The 10,293-nt window shown below is 33.6% G+C and overlaps 1 long non-coding RNA gene across 3 annotated transcripts; it reads left to right on the top strand.

Moving 5' to 3' along the window:
• The first annotated feature begins 2,987 nt into the window (after positions 1–2,987).
• Positions 2,988–9,924, top strand: LOC107031557. 3 transcript variants are annotated; one of them, XR_001458237.2, is made up of 5 exons: positions 2,988–4,119; positions 6,189–6,485; positions 6,843–7,217; positions 9,324–9,493; positions 9,722–9,924. It is a non-coding gene; the product is annotated as an uncharacterized LOC107031557 (long non-coding RNA). The 3 variants fall into 3 exon arrangements; XR_001458236.2 differs by having other exon boundaries at positions 2,988–4,700; XR_001458235.2 differs by having other exon boundaries at positions 2,989–6,485; positions 9,722–9,869.
• Positions 9,925–10,293: the final 369 nt, after the last annotated feature.

The raw sequence follows: 10,293 nt of genomic DNA, 5'->3' as shown, positions 1-10,293 counted from the left end.
GGTCTTAGGATAGCTTTTAGTGAGAAGACTAAACGTTAAGAAGTGTTTAGAAGGAAGAAGAAGGACTTCACTGTAACAGTTAATTCCTTCACTGTACAGTGAATATAGTTACTGTTAAGTTAGCTGAAAATTGGGTTAAATCATTTAAATGTTATCTTATTTGTTTCTAAGTTGTTGAATTTTGTTCTTATGATTATAATATAATTTTTAAAAGAAAAGATGTATAGTTCTACTAAAGTCCATTTTCATGATTTTTATGAATTATGACATACTTGATAATAGCATCGTTCAAGAGAAGTCGAAGTATGTCCTCATTTGATTCAAGGTCATACATGTCTTTTATGTTTCCATTTGAAGTATTGTAATAGACAAAATATTTCTATATTTTGAAGTATGGGCCGTGTCCCAAGTATTCTCGTGTCTTAAGACTGATAAGATTGAGACTTAGTATTTCCTATGACTTAGTATGAAAATTTTTTAAGGACTATGATATGTTTTGTGAAAAGTTTTAATTTCGCACTACTTTTCACTATATGTATGCGATGAATAATATGTAAGGGCTTGTACGAGACCTCTGAGAGGTCAAGTACGCTGATTGTAATCCGAGATTGCCCCCAACTTCTAGGGTGTGGTTTCAGGATGTGAGAATGTGATGTTGGTTTCACTAATGAACATGTGATTACTCTCTATTACTAAAGTATGATGATTTTTACTCTTAATGATATAATATGTGAAGTTGAGTATTGCTTTTGGTTCTTGGTGAGTTTACTTGGTTGCGTGAGGTTCGGGGCCTTACTTGGCCATTGTACTAGTGGACATAATAGGGGTGTATGAGTGATGATATTTATTTGTTTATGATGTTATGAACTTTTATATATGCTTGTTGATATTATAACTTTATGATAGAGTTTTCTTGGTTATGTTCTCAATTATGTTGATATACATGTTGACTTGATTAGACTTTATATTGTTTGTCTTGTGATGTACATGATCTTTACTTAATGTATATGTGCTTATTGACTTGTATTGGTTCTTGAAAGTGTATAAGGTGTTTTCAAGTAAATTAGCATGCATTAAGTGAAGTGTGCTTTTTTAGCATGATTTCTATGTTGTATGTGCATATGGTCCTATACTTGGTACAATTTATGTGCTAGACCCGTTTCTCCCTTTTTCCCCAACATTTTAGGTTGCGATCGTTGAAGGGTTCATCACGACTCTTGAAGAAGACTTTGATTCACATTCTCCAAGTTGGGTAGGTCTTCACCACTTCGAGATCAATGCCTTTTTCTATCATTGGATGTTGATTAGTCTTAATGACACTTTTTTCATATTCTTTCATTTGAATACTATGATTGTATAGCCTATATGTGGATTTATTGGTATTGATGCATGTGCTATGCCCAATGGTTATACTTTTGTTTAGATGGTTTACTATGAGGCATACATTTTAAGACTATGTTATGTATCTTATATATATTTGTTCCATAAAAGTAGAAGACTATGTATTCTTCTTATACGAAGAGTCTATGCATACTCTCTAGTAGTATAATATGTGTAAGCGAGAGGTCTAAGTAAACCTCATGAAGTAGTATAGATGAAAAGTTTTAAATTTTCTGCGTTTTTAGCCTATGAAATGTAATGACGAATACGAAGAAGCTAGTCTTAGTCCTCTAAGAGGGCGACTATGCCGATTACATCTAGGGGTACTTCCCGGATGTGACAAACTTGGTATCAAGAGGTTGAATATCCATAGAAATGATGTCTCATTGAACAAAGTCTATGTAAATTCTTATTAATAATTATGAAGCGCGCCACACTTATGAATTAGAGACTATGTGATGCTTAGAAACTCTCATCTCCTTGTATTCCTATGTCGTGCCTCTAGAATACTATTATGTGTTTTCACCTAAACCTTTGATCATGGTTATAGGTATGAATACTCAAAGAGAAGCTACTAGAAGGGCCGAGGAAGAAATGGCTAATGTGGGAGCACAAGACAACCAAGTGCTTCCACTTGAAAAAGTTTCTATGGGTGATTAAGGTGCGGATGCTCCTCCACCGATGAACGATCGAGATATAAGGGCGGATTTTCTCACTCTAACCCAAGGCATAAGCTCTGAAGCTAATGCCGTCACCTATCAAGTTCAAGCTATGATGACCCAAATGAATAGGGAGGTTGGTTCTCGAGTGCCTCAACATGCCAACAATATGGCCTCTCGTTTTAGAGACTTTACTAGGATATACCCACCAATGTTCTTTGGGTCGAAGTCAATTGAGGACCCTCAAGATTTCATCGATCAGGTCGAAATGATTCTCTATTGTATTGGTGTGACCTCAATTTAGAAGGTTAAGTTGGCGGTCTATCAACTCAAGGATGTGGCCCAAACTTTATATATGCAATGGAGCGACAATAGGGCACTAAGGGGTGGTTCGGTAACTTGTGTGATCTTCAAGAAGGCTTTCCTTAATAGGTTCTTTCCTATAGAGATGAGAGAAGCTAATGTGGAAGAATGATCAACCTTTGTCAAGGAGGTATAAGTGTACTTGACTACTCTTTGAAGTTTACTAAGTTGTCCAAGTATGCTCCATCCTTGGTTTCAAACCCAAGGGATGAGATGAGTCATTTATTTACGAGGTGTCCAATGACTTGGCACTACACCATTGTAGGCCTACGACAATACTAAATCTGGACAATACTTGAAAAATGTTGCCTAAAATATTTTTGGGAACACTTTTAAAGCCGTAGCCCAAATTTTTAATTTTTGGATATGATAGTATTAACAACACTTGCAAAGTGTACGCTTTAATGATATATGTCACCTATATGACTATACTTTTAAAGTGTTATTTTAGTAATTGTAAAGACAACACATTACAAATGTGGCCATACATTTTCTACTAAAATATTATATTCCCTCCAATATTTTTAACTCTTCCTTCAATTTTTAATCCGAAAAATAAATAATTTATAAAATATAAATCTTTCTTTCTTTTCCCCAAATTAAAAATATCAGAACTTTTAGATCTCACAGAGTGAAGAACAACGCCTGCTTCTCCAAAGCTAAAAATTGTCAAGAACGATTCATAGATTTAAGAACGACGCCATCTTCTCCATAGATTAAATTTCTCATAAGCGATGCTTTACCTAGTGAATAATGACACATATTTCAGTTTCATGGTTTTTAACCTATGACCTATGAAAATCCCTCATAGATTTGTCATTTTTCATCAAGGATGGAATAGAAGGCTTCACTTAAGTAGGTGATGTCTCAAAGATTCATCACATTGAAAGGACATTGTTGGTATATGGTTTATCAAGTAAATGATTTTATGTTTAAAAAAGTCTAACTCTATGGCATCAGAAATTATCGCTTTTACACATTAAGCTTTAGGATTTTGATATTTTTGGGTTGTTGATACGATTTTTGTTGATTTTGTTGATACAAAAGGAAATAAGGTAACAAATGTTTTTTTTTTTTGGCTTCATTTTCCTTTAACTTGGTCTGAGTAAGTTGGTTGATATTGTTTCGGCATATCTTTGATGGGTCATTTTCTTGTTAATAAATCATAGATAGTGTTAATCTCTTTATGAGGTTAATAAACTCAAGTTTTACATAGATTGGGGCTAAGCAGCATTCGATGATTCAAAGTTTAGCATGGACCTTGTTTAATTGTTTTCGCTAATGTTTAAGAATGTTATGAGCTAGAATAGTGCACTCTGGGATTTGTTCAATAAATCTTACTAGAAAAAGAAGATAATTTTAGTTCCCTTCATGTTGAATCTCTTTGCTTTACATTTTAAGTTTCATATGATATTTCTGCTGTAGATCTGCAGAATCCAATATTGTATGCTTCGTGTATGATGAATTCTTATGGTTGATGTCTAAGTTGCACTTCTCTCTACCACGTTGTTGAAGCATATACCTATAATAATTTTCTATTTAATTGAAGAACTTTACCCGTAACTACCTTTGTGTATGTTCCGGATCCAGTTCTGGAAAAGGTACTTATAGAGGTCACAAATAATAGTTGCCATGGAGGGGTAATGAACTAGTTATCTCATCAACCAATTTTGCTGGATCAGGTCTCCAAATCATTCAAAGAAGAAGTAGTGAACAGGTGCACTCTATTGTTGCCATTGTTATTTTTGTTTGTCAAGATTTCAACTGTCTTTCATTCTCATCCTTAAAACGTAAAAGGGTTTACATGTTGTTCGTGTAGCTTGTTAATGATTTTTGGTGGTAAGTTAATTTCTTGTTTGGGTAGTTGTTAATATTGTTCATTGCAAATGCATTTCATTTAAACTTTGTAATAAGTCATTAGATAAGTGACTTTTTCTAGGTCTCTTGGAGTTTCAATTGACTTCACAACATACCTTCACATGATTTTTTTTACTTTTTATATGTCGATATATATAGGCTTCAAATTATGAGAACCATAGTGCTTCTACCTCGTGCCTTACCTTGCAAAGATCGTGCATCTTTTTCTTCTTCCTTGCAGTGGTGGTTGCAAACATTGTTTTCTACTTTTGATACAAGTTTTCATTTTGCATTATGTTCTTGAAATGCTGGAATAGAATTGGAGATTTCACTAATATGTTTCCTAGTAAATTTGTGTGTATATATTGCTTGTGTACCTAATTCCCTTAGAAAGAGAGCTCGCGATCTTTGGAATCACTACACCTTGGAAAATATGCAGAGGTGAGTACACTATTGGGCACTGAATATATTTATTTTTGGTTATAACCATTATTCTTTGATAATATCATATAAACATTCCCTTGTAGTGGTTTGATGATGTATTCTCAATCGATATATTTGATAAGTGTGAGAATGTTCTCATTCGACTATCAGAAAAGCATGGAACAATTTTTACATTCTTCATTGCTTTATCTTGGATTTTGGCTGGTGTATATTCTAGCTTTGGTTTAGAATTGTTGGAACAAGTAGAGTAAATATTGTGAGTATCTATCATTCTACAATATTGTTAGTACGTCTAATATTTTTCCTTTATCTCAGCGTTGAAAACTTTAGAGATTGTAGTCTTTGTTATATGCTTTCTTCTTCTTATTTTGTCACCTGGAAAGGAGAAATATTGACATATGATACTCATACAAATCTGTTATTTTTGGAAAATTGATTTTCTTGGAATTACATACTATGGCATCTTATTATCATATGAAATACATTATTACCATAATGAATGCATGTTTTAATAGCAACTAAGAGTCATGTTTTTCATAACGATACCACTACATTGGGAAGTGGCTGAGAAATCCAAAATAAAGTGAAGATTTTAGTACTAAAGTGTAGACTATAACAATATTGTAACAGCTTATCGCGCAAGTGATATTTGTTTGTTTTAGGCCTAGTCCAACATGTCTATAAAATATGTCTTTAGGATGCATTTCTGTATATACTCAACATCTTTCTAGTGTTCTATGATGTGGATTTTCCTAGAGTGTCACAAATACTATATTCTAAAATCTTATTGCTAGTTGTTTTTTTCAGTCAAGCGAACCTTACTGGAATGTGCCTATAGGAAAAAACACGGACAAGTATCAATAGCTAGTGAAACAACACTGCTTCCAAAGCCTACATTCAACATTTCTCAACTAAAACAAAGCTTCCATCAAAGAAGTCTCGCACTAGACGACTTGGTGGCTCTCTTAGTTCAGCATACAGAATACTCCAAAAAATTTTACTAGTTAATTTCTTAAATGGCTACTCAACTTACTTCTGATACAACTATATGTTCTCTTTGGCTATAAGGTGCACACGCTCTAGTATTTAGAAATTTCTCATCATTTACGAATCACATATACAACTTCAACGCCACAAGTTACATTGATCCTACACTACGTCCATCGTTTGCAAAAAGCTTGAGGGGCATATTTCCACTCAAAAATAGGGCAAAAAAATGTAGGAATAAGCAATGATCTTGCACCAACAACATTTGATAATACTCATTACTCTGATCTCATGGGGAGTTGCTGGTACGAATCTTGTGTGGTAGAAAGAATACCTTCTTGGTGATGAATTGTAATTTCGAAAAAATGTGACCTTTTAAATTTTTTGAAGACATATTGTTTTAATTTATTCTTTTACTTGTTTCTTTATGGCTTATTGAAATCGTAGCCTTTTTAATAGCTGTTCTTTTCTTATATATCATAGTCTTTATTCATGCAGATGGAATCCTCATGATAGAGGTTGATAGTCTTCTTAGACCTGGTGTCTACTGGGTGCTTTCTGGCCCTCCTATCAAGTGGAAGACTAATTACAAGGCCTTGCTACGCCCTATGGAGGACCTTCAGGAAGAACAAAGGAAAATTTAAGAGATTGACAAACTTTTTTGCTGGGAGAAGATATCTGAGAAGGGTGAGACTACTATTTTTTTTTGAAAAGGATGGACGCCGACTAATTCCATTCTACACAAGAAGATTCTGAAGCTACACTTTAAAAATTGACAGATGCTGATGATGTATGGTACGTCATCATTCTAAATAGTTTAGTTTTATATGTTGGAAGCTCTTTACTGCTTAAAGCAAAAGCTAAAGAGGGGCTCAGTATGCAAAAAGATATCTAGAAGCCTCTTTACTTACAGTTTTGTGATACCTGATATGGTGGATATTTTCCTTGTGCAATTACCATCCAAACCTGTTGGTTGGTGCAAGGTACTTAGATGCATAATACTTCGTTATTTCTAATAGCCTGGCCACTTCAATTGTAGAAAAATAATATGATAAACTTTTTCATTTAACCTAATAATACGTATATTGCAATGCAAACTCAGTTTTAAAGATCAAGTTTCTTGGATTCCAATATTTAGCTTCTGTTAATCAGGTATAATAAAATGGAAGCATGCATAACATTAAGCAAAGGCAATGGTGATGACGAAGGTCTGAAACCATTCTGTGAGAGACTTTATGTTGTTCCACCAAGAATTTCTGATGGACTAGTTTCTGGAGTATCCGTTTAGGTATATCTAGAAGAAAAAAAGAAATGGAAGATGCACGTTAGTGCTTATAAGAAAATAAACAAGCTCATAGACACAAGAAGGTACTGTAATATCATGAACATGAATTCTGGACTTGGAAGTTTTCCTGCAGCTCTTCAATCTCCCAAGTTGTGGGTTATGAATGTTATCCCTATGATAGCCGAGAAAAATATATTGGGAGTCATATATGAACGTGGGCTTATCGGAATTTAGCATGACTGGTATGACTTTTTCTCTCCTATGCTCAATTAAATATTTATCTGGTGTAGTTGTGGCTTTGATAACTCATCAATGATTTTTCGTTCATAGGAAGTTCCAGTACTCTTGCCACTAATAATTAATCTTGTATTTTCTAGTCTTTTGTTCTAAACACAAAGGACCATCAAAGGAAACCTTTGTTCTGCATCAATTATTTTTAAAAAAATTAAGAAATTTTTCACATCAAAAGACACCTTGATCTAATGTTACTTTCATTTCTATGTTCGTTTGCACTTATACTTCTTGTTTAGGTATAGTAGTTAACGTAAACTTAGAGGATACTATAATCATGATCTTTTAGGTGAAGATATAAATATAATAAAAGGTCGTAATTATCAGAGGGTGTAAAGTTTAATTAAAGCTATGCACACAAGTATATAAGTTTGTTATTATCGGATCATTCATTTTTGACTACACCAAAAATGAAAAGTCAGGCGGACCTTAACGGAATGTTCCTAAAGGAAGAAAAGATGGACGAATATTAAGATATGATTAGTGGTGTATTTTATTCACATATGTACTTATTATATTGCGGAGAGTATGAATCCACTGTCTTGTTTCATGTATGTCTTCTCCTCTTCTTCCTCCTCGTCCTTCATCGTCTTTTTCTATTGCTAGTGCGAGTGGAAGGAGATGTCTGTTTTTTTTCAATTATTGTTACATTCATTATTGAATGTTTTCTAAGAGGGGATGACATTTATTTTTCAGTTCTTGGTCGTCGCCGCTGAGTTCTTTTCATTTTTCCCAGTTCTTGGGTTGCAGTAGCAGGACTATTTAGTTATTGGACAAATTATATCACTTTAGTTGAACTATTTTTGTGGTGTTGATTTTGTACATAGGTTGGATCTCACAAGAGGGAGCCAGTGTAAAAAAAGAAAAAAATTAATAGTTTTGGCCTATATTTCGTCTATATATGAGTGTGGAATTTAATGGTTATGGACTATATTGTAAAGAAGAAAGAGGCAATGCTATGAAAGGGTTGGGGAGCTAGCCAAACACCATAAGGGAACAGCCATGATAAGAGCCAGTCTAATATAAGGGAGCTCACAAAATCTGGAAAAACAACTTTAGCAAGTTGTTTAAAGTTGATATTACATGAAAACATTTTGTTGTTTCAGCTTTCTAAAGGCTCCAACTCTCGACAACATCCATTTGAGGAAAATAGCTAGAAACATATGCCACATGTCTGCATCTACCTAACATAAGTAGTATTTACTGCAAATGTTTTCCTATGTTAGACATGCATTTTTAAGAGCCGACCAGCGAAAGGATATCATTTTTTTGGGGAGTTCCGTCCTCCAAATTAGTTTCTATTGATAGAATCTAAAATTTCATTCTGAGCATCTAGTAATTTTTATCCCAGTTATCCTGTGTATTTCTTTGCTTTAGAACCACAACTTAATGCTTCAGCAGCCCGAGTCTTCATGTTGAAACCTTCAACATTACACATCAAGTAAAAAGGACCTCAAGCTCCCAGTCATTCATGTTTCTTCTCAAAGAGGGGATTCCAGTGATTGCCTTCTATATTCTATCTAACTATAGAGTCACGATCTTGAGCTTGAATTCTCTATATCCTTCCAGGATTTTACATTCAGGAAATAATAGCGTTGAATGAGTTCTCTTTATGAAATTCCTCCCATAGCCTACTTAAATGTTTCCATGACCCCACTCTATATGGAGTTTCCGTTTCGCTTAGTGAGTGACTCAGCTTACCATGTTTGGCTGCAACCACTTCATTCCATAAGCTATTTTCCTCCATTCCATATCTCCAAAATAGTAGTGTTGTTTATGTTGTTGATCTCAACTTAGAAGATTAGAATAATGGGCACGAATGACCTGTATGCATCTCATATTGTTATGTCCTGTACTTTCCTATATTTCTAGTTTACTCTCATTATGTATCAATAGTTAATGTAATACCATTTTGTGTGAGTTCATCAAAAATAAATTTAACTTTACGTAGTAGGTTGTCAACCATGCATCCCTCTTTCTTTAACAAGGCTATTTTGTGTTATTCTTAGTTTAAATGTTTTATTTCTTTATTAATCAAATATGCATGCCATTTTTAGAAGACCAACTGGTGAACGTGAGGTATCTGATCCAAACATACACAATTGTGTTCGAAATGGAGGGTTATTGAGAGAACAGTCATACAGAAAACAAAAAGAAAATAAAGCATACCGTCAGTGGATATGCCACAGCTAACATACTGGCATACAAGGATGGCAGCTTTGGTTTGGTATGTTGATGATTCTATCTATGATAAACAACTTTATTGGCTACTTTCTCTAGCTCTTTTGCAGTTTCAACTGATTTTACAATAAACCTGCTACATGAAGATTTATAATTTTTATATGTCAATATACAGAGGCTTCAAATTATGGGAACTATAGTCCTTCTACTTCATTAAATGTTAAGAGTCTTGTGTCCCATTTCACTAAATTATGATATTATTCTTAATATGCAGGAAAATGCCGGTGATTAAATTTAAATTGTGGAGAGAAGTAAACTCGATCTATTGTAGTGAATGATGAAGATATTTTGTACTATTGTCATATACGTTTGAATGCATTTGGTTTTTTTGGAATTTATTGATATTAGAGATCTTTAAGCAATAACTTTCTAAGTATTCATTGTATAAAACATGTTTCCCGAAGATTATTTGAAATATATAGCTTCGATTTAATTATAAGTTAATTTTGTGCTTTAGGTCACTTGTATATTTTATTATGTGATTATATATTGACTATATGCAATATCAAAAGTTTTGTTGTAGGACTTCCAATGTAAAATTTACGCTTTATAAGTGTTTCTCTAGATGAGATATAAAGTTACACTTTTATAAGTGTTGCTCTAGATGAGATATAAAGTTACACTTTATAATTGTAGCTCTAGATGACCTATAAAAGACAACACTTTTTAAGTGTGACTAATAATACTGTAAAGGCAACACTTTTAAGTGTAGTATAATTAAAAATATGTGTCACTAATGCATCACAACAAAGCGTGCCCTTATACCTCTTTGGCTACGCATTATAA

This window comes from Solanum pennellii, chromosome 9, assembly GCF_001406875.1.
Source record: "Solanum pennellii chromosome 9, SPENNV200".
Taxonomy (NCBI): domain Eukaryota; kingdom Viridiplantae; phylum Streptophyta; class Magnoliopsida; order Solanales; family Solanaceae; genus Solanum; species Solanum pennellii.
The sequence above is the reverse complement of the archived record's forward strand: the minus strand, read 5'-3'. Positions and strand labels throughout refer to the sequence as shown.